This window comes from Rhinopithecus bieti, unplaced genomic scaffold, assembly GCF_001698545.2.
Source record: "Rhinopithecus bieti isolate Rb0 unplaced genomic scaffold, ASM169854v2 scaffold_980, whole genome shotgun sequence".
NCBI classification, from domain to species: Eukaryota; Metazoa; Chordata; class Mammalia; order Primates; family Cercopithecidae; genus Rhinopithecus; species Rhinopithecus bieti.
Window position 1 is genome coordinate 598,318 of NW_016803338.1, and position 10,322 is coordinate 608,639.

Consider the following 10,322-nt stretch of genomic DNA (forward strand, 5'->3'; position numbering starts at 1 on the left):
AGGGATTGCATTGGGAGTTATACCTGATATAAATGACGAATTGATGGGTGCTGATGAGTTGATGGGTGCAGCACACCAACATGGCACAAGTATACATATGTAACAAACCTGCACGTTATGCACATGTATCCTAGAACTTAAAGTATAAAAAAAAAAAGTTCCAAGATATGAGGAAAATTGTACATACTAACTGTGAAAAACCAACACATTATTATTTGTAAACATGTTAAGATACTAAAAAAACATTATGTTGATGATTTTGACATTTAATTTTATATATATGTATGTTTTTTTTTTTAAAGATAGAGGGTCTTGCGCTGGATCATAGCTCACTGCAGCCTTAAACTCCTGGGCTCAAGTGATTGTCCTGCCTCAGCCTCCTGAGTAGCTAGGACTACAGGAGCGTGCACAACATCTGGCTAATTTTTAAATGTTTTATAGTGATGGAACCTCCCTATGTTGTCCAGCCTGGTCTCAAACTCCTGGCCTCAAATGATCCTCGATCCTCTGGCATATGCCTCTCAAAATGCTGGGATTACAGTGGGGTTACAACCATGCCCAGGAGGATTTTCACATTTAAATAAAAATGAAAATCAATACTCTCAAACACAATTTAAACCTACAACATAACTCTGATTGAAACATTTAACCCATTATTACTTGGTAGATTCAATAAAATGAAGGAAAAAATTATGGTGTCAGATTTCAGACTGACTTTTGAGACTGAATACATTTATTACAAAAGAAGACCATTACAAGTGTTTATTTAGAATGATAATGTCTTGGCTTCTGCATACCATGTTTTCAAAAAATCTTTTTTAAAATAAGGTTTCCTTTTAAAAATGCTTAAAGAGATTACAAGACAAACCCTTATTTTGGCAAATGTCAATTCTAGAATATTAACCTGAGGATCAATGTATTTGGAAGAGTATAAAACAAAGGGTCAAGAATTTTGATAAAATAGTTTTTGAAAATAAAAGTTGAAACATTACCATGGTATAAAGACTATTTTGAAATTATAATACTACTGTGCTTAAACTATTAAGTAATTTGAAAGATAAATCTTTGAAAGAAAACATGAAAGTATACATACCCTCATTTCTCCTATACAAATTTATTTATATATACATTCAATGTATTTTCTATTCTAGCTAATTATTTCAGAAGTATCCTTTTCATAGGAATTTACTAAATATAAATTTAAATGACTTTTCAAAAAGAGCAGAAAGTTGAAAACACTATCTCTAGGAAACCTTTCATTTTCTTTTTTCTTTTTCAGTTTTTTTACAAACAGGATCTTACTATGTTGCCCAGGCTGCTGTTGAACTCCTGGCCTCAAGCATTCCTCCCTCCTTGGCCTCCTAAAATATTGGGATTACAGGCGTAAGCCATGGCACCTGGCCCATTTTTCTTTTTAAACTTATTTCTATTTCCAAATAGCTATAAATCAAACAATGATATCGTGATCATGTACAGTAAGAGCTTGAAATTCTCCTACTTTGCACTAATAAAAGTAAAATCCAAGGCAAATCGCTTAATTTCCCTGAACTTCAGTTTCTTCATATAACATGAGGATAAAACTTACCTTGCAAGATTGTTGAGAGCTGAGGAAAACACATTGTGATGTACTTTCTACTTTCACACTTAGGTGGTGAGAATGCAACTTAGCACAACCATTCTGAAAAACTGGCATGACCTAGAAAAGCTGAACATGGCCGGGCGCAGTGGCACATGCCTGTAATCCCAGCACTTTGGGAGGCTGAGGCAGGTGGATCACTTGAGGCCAGGAGTTGAGACCAGCCTGGCCAACATGGGGAAACCCCGTCTCTACTAAAAATACAAAAATTAGCCAGGTGTGGTGGCTCACACCTGTAGTCCCAGCTACTCAGGAGGCTGAGGCAAGAGAATCACTTGAAACCAAGAGGTGGAGGTTGCAGTGAGCCGAGACTGCACCACCGCACTCCAGCCTGGGTGACAGAGTGAGACTCTATCTCAAAAAAAAAAAAAAAAAAAAAAAAGAAAAAAGAAAAGCTGAACATATGAATACCTTATGGCCATCAATTCCACTCCTAGTATATATATTCTAGATAGATACCATCCAATATGGTAGCCACTAGCACTTGAAATGTGGCTGGTACAATTGCGAACTGGGTATTTTAATTTAATTTTAATTAATTTAATCTCAAAACAGATGATCAAATTGTTATTAGAAAATATTAAAGTGTCTTTGGAGGCCAGGCATGGTGGCTCACGCCTGTAACACCAGCACTTTGAGAGGCTGAGGCAGGTGGAACACCTGAGGTCAGGAGTTCAATAAAAGCCTAACCAACATGGCAAAACCCCATCTCTACTAAAAATAAAATTAGTTGGGCATGGTAGTGTATGCCAGTAGTTTCAGCTACTAGGGAGGGTGAGACAGGAGAATCACTTGACCCTGGGAGGTGAAGGTTGCACTGTGCTGAGATCGCACCACTCACTCCAGCGTGGGCGACAGAGTGAGACTCTGTCTCAAAAAATAAATAAATAAATAAAAATAAAATAAAATAAAATAAATAAATAAATAAAATAAAGTGTCTTTGGAACAATTTGGATATATGAATTTATCAACTGTAAATCTTATAATCACAGATCAAAGGTTTCCATTTATGGAATATAAAAAATATATTTAAAATATTTTCTTAGAGACATCAAGACTCTTGTCTCTAAAAAAACAAAAAAAATTTTTTTTTTTGAGATAGCCTCACTCTGTCGCCAGGCTGGAGTACAATGGGTGGTGGGATCTCGACTCACTGCAACCTCCGCCTCCTGGGTTCTAGTGATTCTCCTGCCTCAGCCTCCCGAGTAGCTGGGATTATAGGCGTGCACCACCACACACGGCTAATTTTTTGTACTTTTAGTAGAGACGGGGTTTCACCATGTTGGTCAGGATGGTCTCGATCTGCAGACCTAATTATCCACCTGCCTCGGCCACTCAAAGTGTTGGGATTACAGACGTGAGCCATCATGCCCAGCCTAAGAAATATGTTTTTATTTATTTATTTATTTTTACTTATTTATTTTTTTTCTCTACTGTCCTTATTAATCAAAAACGCCTACGGGATAAAGAAGCACATGCTCCCTAGCCAACGCTGACGGAACACACCCCGAGAACTGGTGCGGTCGGACCCACTTTTCCCGCGAAAACTATTTTTATTTTTTGAGATGGAGTCTCGCTCTGTCGCAGGGGCTGGAGTGCAGTGGCTGGATCTCAGCTCACTGCAAGCTCCGCCTCCCGGGTTTACGCCATTCTCCAGCCTCAGCCTCCCGAGTAGCTGGGACTACAGGCGCCAGCCACCTCGCCCGGCTAGCTTTTTTTTTGTATTTTTTAGTAGAGACGGGGTTTCACCATGTTAGCCAGGATGGTCTCGAACTCCTGACCTCGTGATGCGCCCGTCTCGGCCTCCCAAAGTGCTGGAATTACAGGCTTGAGCCATCGCGCCCGGCCAGAAATATATTTTTAAAACAATCTTTATAGCCACATTGTTTATTCTATCTCCCAACTGCAAACAACCCAAATGTCCAATAACAACAGAAGCGATTATGGTGTAGTCACACTATATATTATACAACCAAAAACTACATGCAAAAGTATGACTGAATCTTCACAAACATAATAATGAGCAAGGGGTGAGTCAGAAAAAAAATACACATGCACTCACATCCCATTTATATAAATTGAAACGCCTAACAATTCACTTTTTAGGAATTCATCATAGACGGAAAAATTAAAGTAAAACAAGTGAGTGCTTAGCACAAGTCAGGATAATGGTTACCTCTTGGTGGAGGAGATGGAATCACAGAAACATACAGGCAGCTTCTAACGCAGTGTTTTCAACCAATTTTAACTATTGTCCCTGTAAGGAACCTTTCTAGACATTTTATTCCTAATCACAACACTCCCACCATGAAAATTTAACACTACATATATACTATATATCTGTTTATATACTGTGGCCCTTTGGAGGGACACAACTCATTGTAGTAACTAAGACCTACTACCCCAGCCCCACCAATTTTCACCCCCCTGAAATGCAAAATCACCCCTGTTAAGAATGCATGTTCTAAGGTATTGGCAATGCTTTATTTTCTAATCTAAGAGGTGGTTGCGGGAGTGTCTGCTTCTGTTAGCTATAATTTTTAAAAATGTATGTTTTATACACCCTTCTGTATGTATACTTGACAATAAAAAATAAAATTAGAAAAATTGACTTAAATTGTGCTGAGGACTGAAAAATGGTGGTTATTTCCGTTTCAGAGCAGCTGAAATAACAGTAAGGAAATTAAATAAAGAAAAAAATGCAACCAAAAATTTTAAAACCTATCTATCTGTGTCTGAAGTGAATCTAAAAGTCTGATGAAGGTCAACTTCCACTAAAGGAAGCTGGCTCTAAGAAGATGTGTGCTGGTATCCTTTGCCTAAGAAAGAAATAAGAATATAATGCCACTTCCACTACGTGCAATTTTAGTTTACCGAAGACTATCAAGTATATATCTTAACTTCCTCGTATTTAAAAAACTGTGATTATATGAATATTAGGAAATAAAAAACAAATGAACTATTTTATTTTTACTGATGCTGTTCTTCTGCCTTTGTTCTATTCAAAGCCAAAGATAATTTTGCGTGTGGCAAAGGCGGGAAAAAGCACTTCTATGTAACAACTACAGTAATGCTCACTGAATCCTCCAACCACCCCTCCCTACCCCAACTTAAACTAAGACTTCATTAGTTCTCGCCTGCTAGTTCTTCGATCTCCCTTCCAGCCTCCCATCCTTCTCCATTTATTTAGTCTCTCCTTTTCTACACTCCCCAGAATAGAATCTAGCTCTTAATCCTAATCAACGGGTCTCCCACCAACTCCCTAATTTACCTGACTGCAATCTGACCTCTCAGGACACTCAACTCTGCAACCGGAACCAACCGGAAGCGGAGGTTGTCACCTCGAGTTTCTCACGGCAGGAAAGCGGAGAAGCCGCTTAACGTTCCGGTACTGGGTTAGAGATTCCTAAATCAGGAAGAGATTACATGAAGGAGGCTGGAAGTCGATTATCTTCCCCACACATGTGCATCTTCAATCTGACCGAGGTAACAGATACTGTAGAAGAGAGAAGGGCAGGGAAGAGAACATGTTCTTCTTGCTTGGGGACGGAACCCTTAGACACAGCACAGCGGGCAGGGCCGCGGACATACTGCAGCCAATCAGGGAGCCTGTTGTTGAACGCGCGCTCTCACCCAATGAGAGGTTTGGTTGTTGCGCTGCAGTTGGCAGGCTGCTGCGGGAGGCGGTGGCGGTAGGAAGCCGGAGACAGCAGGGTGACAGGTAGGCGGTGGTGCTGTCTTTGGGGAACGCAAAGTGCTAGGTGAAGAGGGTTTTTCTTCTCCCTCGGCCGCGGAAACTACAGAGGGGAGCTGGCGAGGGTGGTCTGGAAAGGCGGTAGCTGGTGTGTTGGTGGTCCCAGAACCTCTCGTAAACCAGGTAGCATCTTGGGAGGGTCCTGAGGACGAGAAGGCGGCAGCCGAGGCTGGTGGAAGCCGAGCCCTGTGGGTCGACGTGGGGGCCCACCTAGGGCGTGGGGGCTGCGCTGGCGCCAGCAGAGAGGGAGGAGGGAGGCGGGATCAAGGCGGTGTAGTGAGGGCTGAAGGGATTCCTTGCACAAAGCCCCAGGCGAGAAAAGGACACGGCGTTGAAGACAGCTAAGAGAAATCCCAGTGATTGCTTCTTAGGGCTATTTCCTGGGGGTGGTGAGGGGGAGCGGAGAATAAAATATTTACTGGCGGTCAGATCCTGAAGACTCATTATTGTTGTACATTATGTAATCTTTGGCTGTTATTTACCCAAACAACTAGGTTGACCCTCCTGGGAGAGAAGGTCTTGCAACCTATTAATGTATTAGAACACTTTTTTCCTTGACTTGAGTGTCTTTTACCTTGGCAGGTTCTGTAGGCGAAGGGTGGTAGCATGGAGGATAGAGTAGTCACGAAGAGCTTATCCCAAATATGGACTTGACAGATACTAGTTTGCGATGAATGTGGCCAGGTTCATGTTTTGTAGTTTGTGAATTTATTTGAGGGTCAAGGCTGACAACATTTTAAAAAAATATTCAGGAAAGTGGGGATCCTTAAAAAATTTACAGTGAGAGCTAAGTGTAAGTTGGAAAATGACTAGAAAATTAGTTGGCAGATCCCTTCCTCCCCCCAGGATATTGTGGAAGTTAGCGACTGTGCAAATAAGGTGGTGGTCTGAATTTGGGGAAAAAAGTCATTTTTTTTTTTTTTTTTTTTTTGAGACGGAGTTTCGCTCTTGTTGCCCAGGCTGGAGTGCAATGGCGCGATCTCGGCTCACAGCAACCTCCGCCTCCCGGATTCAAGCCATTCTCCTGCCTCAGCCTCCGAAGTAGCTGGGATTACAGGCATGCGCCACCGCGCCTGGCTAATTTTGTGTTTTTAGTAGAGACTGGGGTTTCTCCATGTTGGTCAGGCTGGTCTCGAATTCCGGACCTCAGGTGATCCGCCTGCCTCGGCCTCCCAAAGTGCTAGGATTACAGGCGTGAGCCACCGCGCTTGGCCGAAAAAAGTCAACTTTTAAGTAGTTTGTTCTGTAATCAAGTCTGATAAGCTAGTTATGAATTATTAGGTTTAAAAAGTGGACTCTGAACCTCTCGGGCAGAGGCAAAATATATTTATAGATATAATTAACCGAATTATCGTATTTTAAAAAAGTTTTATAATTCATTGTTTCTACAATAAAATGTAGAATTAAAATAGGAATTCTATTCAGTATATGCTATGGAAGGGCAAACGACATAAAACTTGATTTTATAGCTCATTGAAAACAATTTTCAAAGAAGCACTGGAAAATAATTTTAAAGGAAGCGTTATAAATTTCTAAAATGTAAGGTGTTTGAAATATTGTCTTTAGCTTAGGAGATAAGGTCTAATGTAGTATCAGCAACTCTATAATTTTCCTAAATTTATTTCAGTACTGCATGTCAGAAAAACTTTATGTGATTTTTTTTCTATTAATGATAATTTATATTCCTATATATGAACCTAAGTCAAAATTTCGTTTTTTCCTCAAAATTTTCATTGGGAAAGAGGTGCATCATTAAAGTTTGTTTGTTCCCAGATGTTCTCAGTACTGAAATATTTGAGAATGCTTTAGATAAAAATTTTAATTGACGTTTGGTGTTTTGTTCTTTGCCTTTTCTCTTTTTCCAAGAATAATGCAATCTCAGTCACAAAGAAAATTTCTGGTTCTATTTTAGGTGCAATTCTGTAGTGTTTTGAGTACCAGTTAAATCTTTGCTTTTATGCGTGTGTGTGTGTGTGTGTGTGTGTCTGTGTGTGTGTGTGTGTGTGTGTGTTTCTTCTTACGTAACCAGCCTACTAGAGCTGTCTTAGAGAACTAATGGCTGATTTTGAATGGCCAGTAGGTGTCATTGTAGAATGCAGTAAGTTGAGCATCGAGTAGGAAATTATCAAGTAGTTAAAGAAACACTAGTCCAAATTAGCATATAGTGTGGTTAGATGATTATTTATACGTTATAGAAGTTCTCTCTTATGAAACATTTCAGTATTGGAGCTGTTTATAAGGAATTTGAAACAATGATTGTAAAGGAGTTTGTTTGCCATAAAATAGACCTTGAAAGTGTGTTTTTTAGCCCAGCCCTTAAACTATCTTGACATGTGATTCAGATTTAAGTTTGATTATTTGTAATACACAGTTTTGGCATCGTGTAATAGTTTATTAAGTTCTAGAATGATTGAGATTTTCAGCTTGACTGAATCTTATAGAAAAACCAATGCTACATAATAAAAAACTGATAAAATATGGGCAGAAGTTTCGAAACTAGTTATCACAATAGTACTTTGTATTGTTCTTTTTTTCCCCCTTAGAGATCCTTGTTCCGAGTTACTGTTCTTTTAAAGCCAGAACAGAAGATTTTTTTTGTCTGTCATTGTCTGTGGCTTCTTATTTTTTTTGATTTCCAGAGTTGCTTCTTTTTACATTTTTATCTGCTTAGACTATGTGCTTTTCTCGGGATGTTGAACTGAACATTTATTACTGACTAAAATGTAGTGGATTCTGGAGGGAGCCAGCACAGAAAGCTCTGAAAGTAGCTTACATCTGTTCTGAGTACAGCTCCTTACCTTTCTAGCCTTCTGTTGAGCCCTTGTCACTTGGTAGCTCTGCTCCTCAAGCCTGTGATTGATACAGTGTTTTAAAAAAGTTTGGAACTAATTTAAGAATTCTTCATGGAGTTGGAAATAGATACCTCAAAACAATTTAGGAGTTTTTAGAAAGGCATACACATATCACTTATATCATCTCCACTTCCCTTCAGAATCTTACAGATGAGAGGAGTGTGAAGGGGCTAGATGTATTTTGGAAACAAATTCCCTTGATTATTTGGTTCACCACTGGTTTCCACTTCAGAGTGGAAGTGCCTTGATCTGATTAAAAGGCTCTGGCACTTGTGGTATGAAGCAGTAACAGTAGTTTCAGCTTTAGAGAAAGGGCTGCCAAGTCTACTAATTTACTAGTATTTTTATAGCTCAATAAATTGTCATTTCATGTCATAGCTAGGATAGCTTTTTTTTTCTTTCTTTCTTTCTTTCTTTTTTGAGACAGAGTTTCACTCTTGTTGCCCTGGCTGGAGTGCAGTGGCGCGATCTTGGCTCACAGCAACCTCCGCCTCCCAGGTTCAAGCCATTCTCCTGCCTCAGCCTCCGAAGTAGCTGGGATTACAGGCATGTGCCACCACATCCGGCTAATTTTGTATTTTTTTTAGTAGAGACGGGGTTTCTACTAGTTGGTCAGGCTGGTCTCGAACTCCTGACCTCAGGTGATCCGCCTGCCTCGGCCTCCCAAAGTGCTGGGATTACAGGCGTGAGCCACTGCACCCATTCTGTCATAGCTAGGATAGTTTTTCTAGCCAGGAGCTGGAGTTGCCAGAAATGAAATTTGTGCTGAATGTTTTGGTTTGGATTAGTTCTTACTTGGCACTTATCTGCTTTCCATAAATCAAACTAATTTCTTTCATGATTCAGACCTGTGCTAATTTGTATAGACATTTCTATCCTATTCTTTTACTGTCCCTGAAAGCTATCTAGTTCTAGAATTAAACTAAAATTGGAAAATAAGAGTTGGAGTAATTCAAGGTCGTTTTCTGATAATGCTATATGATGAATATATGCATTAATCTTTGCATAAACATTCACTCAGTAATATATACTAAAAATTGGCATTGCAAATGTGTTTACCTTGACTTGGGTCCAGTTTAGAAACTTATGGTTCATCTTTGTGAATTCTAGACTTTCTGTTTGGGTATCTGGCTGCCATGGAGACAAATCTGAGGAAAAATATGAGTAGACTTTAGAGAAAAGCGTAAAAACCCAATTATGTAATATATTAAGAGGTGTGACTTTGATTATTTATAGAATTATAGTACTTTCTAGGTTTGAAATATAACTGCCAAAAAATTAGTCATAAAATATGGTAAATGGCATCAATTTATTGAATGGCAAAGCATGGGTTACAGAATATTTTGTCCTATTTGAACATATGAAACTTCAAAAAGTGTTAGAATCCAATTTATCCATCACCTTTGTCATTATGAATACTTAGCTGTTGATAGTGCTTCTTTTTTTTTTTTTCTGGTGAAAAGATATTAAGATATATACTTAGAATTAGCCAGCCGAACTCAGTTTAGATGATCCCAATTTTGTTGGCAACCTCCAAAGCATCATAATCAGGAGCCAGTCAAACATATGCCTTCTTCTCTTCATCAGGTCTGATTAGGGTCTTGACCTTGGCCTTATCGATGTTAAAGAGCTTCTTTATAGCCTATTTGACCTGGTGCCTGTTGACTTTAACATCCATAATGAACACAAGTATGTTGTTGTCTTGTATCTTCTTCATGGTAGCCTCAGTGGTCAGCAGGAACCTGATGATGGCATATCTTACAAGGCTATTTGGGCTGCCTCTAGGGCTGCCTTGGGCCACCGGGACATGGGTGCCTTGCAGATCTTCTTTTTTTGTGTATGTGGTTGTGGACTCCTTTCAGCACTGCTTTCTTGACCTTCAAAGCCTTTGCTTTGGCTTCTGCTTTCAAAGGGGGTAGGAGCTTCCTTCTTCGCCTTTGGCACTATCTTGTGAAAAGAGTCTCCCTGATTCTTAATTAATATAGACTGTTGTTAGCTACTAAGACTTGCCAATTAACCTCCTTAAATTATATATATGAAAGGAATTTAAGGAGGTTAATATATATATTATATATATATT

The 10,322-nt window shown here is 39.4% G+C and overlaps 2 protein-coding genes across 7 annotated transcripts in view; one reads left to right on the forward strand and one right to left on the reverse strand.

Moving 5' to 3' along the window:
• The window catches only part of NDUFB3 (NADH:ubiquinone oxidoreductase subunit B3), a 15,045-nt gene extending 9,822 nt beyond the window's left edge, over positions 1-5,223 (reverse strand). The window contains exon 1 of one of the 2 annotated variants that reach the window (XM_017876018.1): positions 4,908-5,223. The gene's annotated coding sequence lies outside the window, so the exon portion shown is untranslated. The other variant, XM_017876028.1, reaches the window with a different exon arrangement.
• Positions 5,224-5,275: 52 nt separating this feature from the next.
• HYCC2 (hyccin PI4KA lipid kinase complex subunit 2) overlaps positions 5,276-10,322 on the forward strand; it is an 84,736-nt gene continuing 79,689 nt past the window's right edge. For 3 of the 5 annotated variants that reach the window (XM_017876003.1, XM_017875975.1, XM_017875993.1), the window contains exon 1: positions 5,276-5,357. The gene's annotated coding sequence lies outside the window, so the exon portion shown is untranslated. Of the gene's footprint in view, positions 5,514-10,322 lie in introns of all 5 variants that reach the window. The other 2 variants (XM_017876005.1, XM_017875984.1) reach the window with 2 other exon arrangements.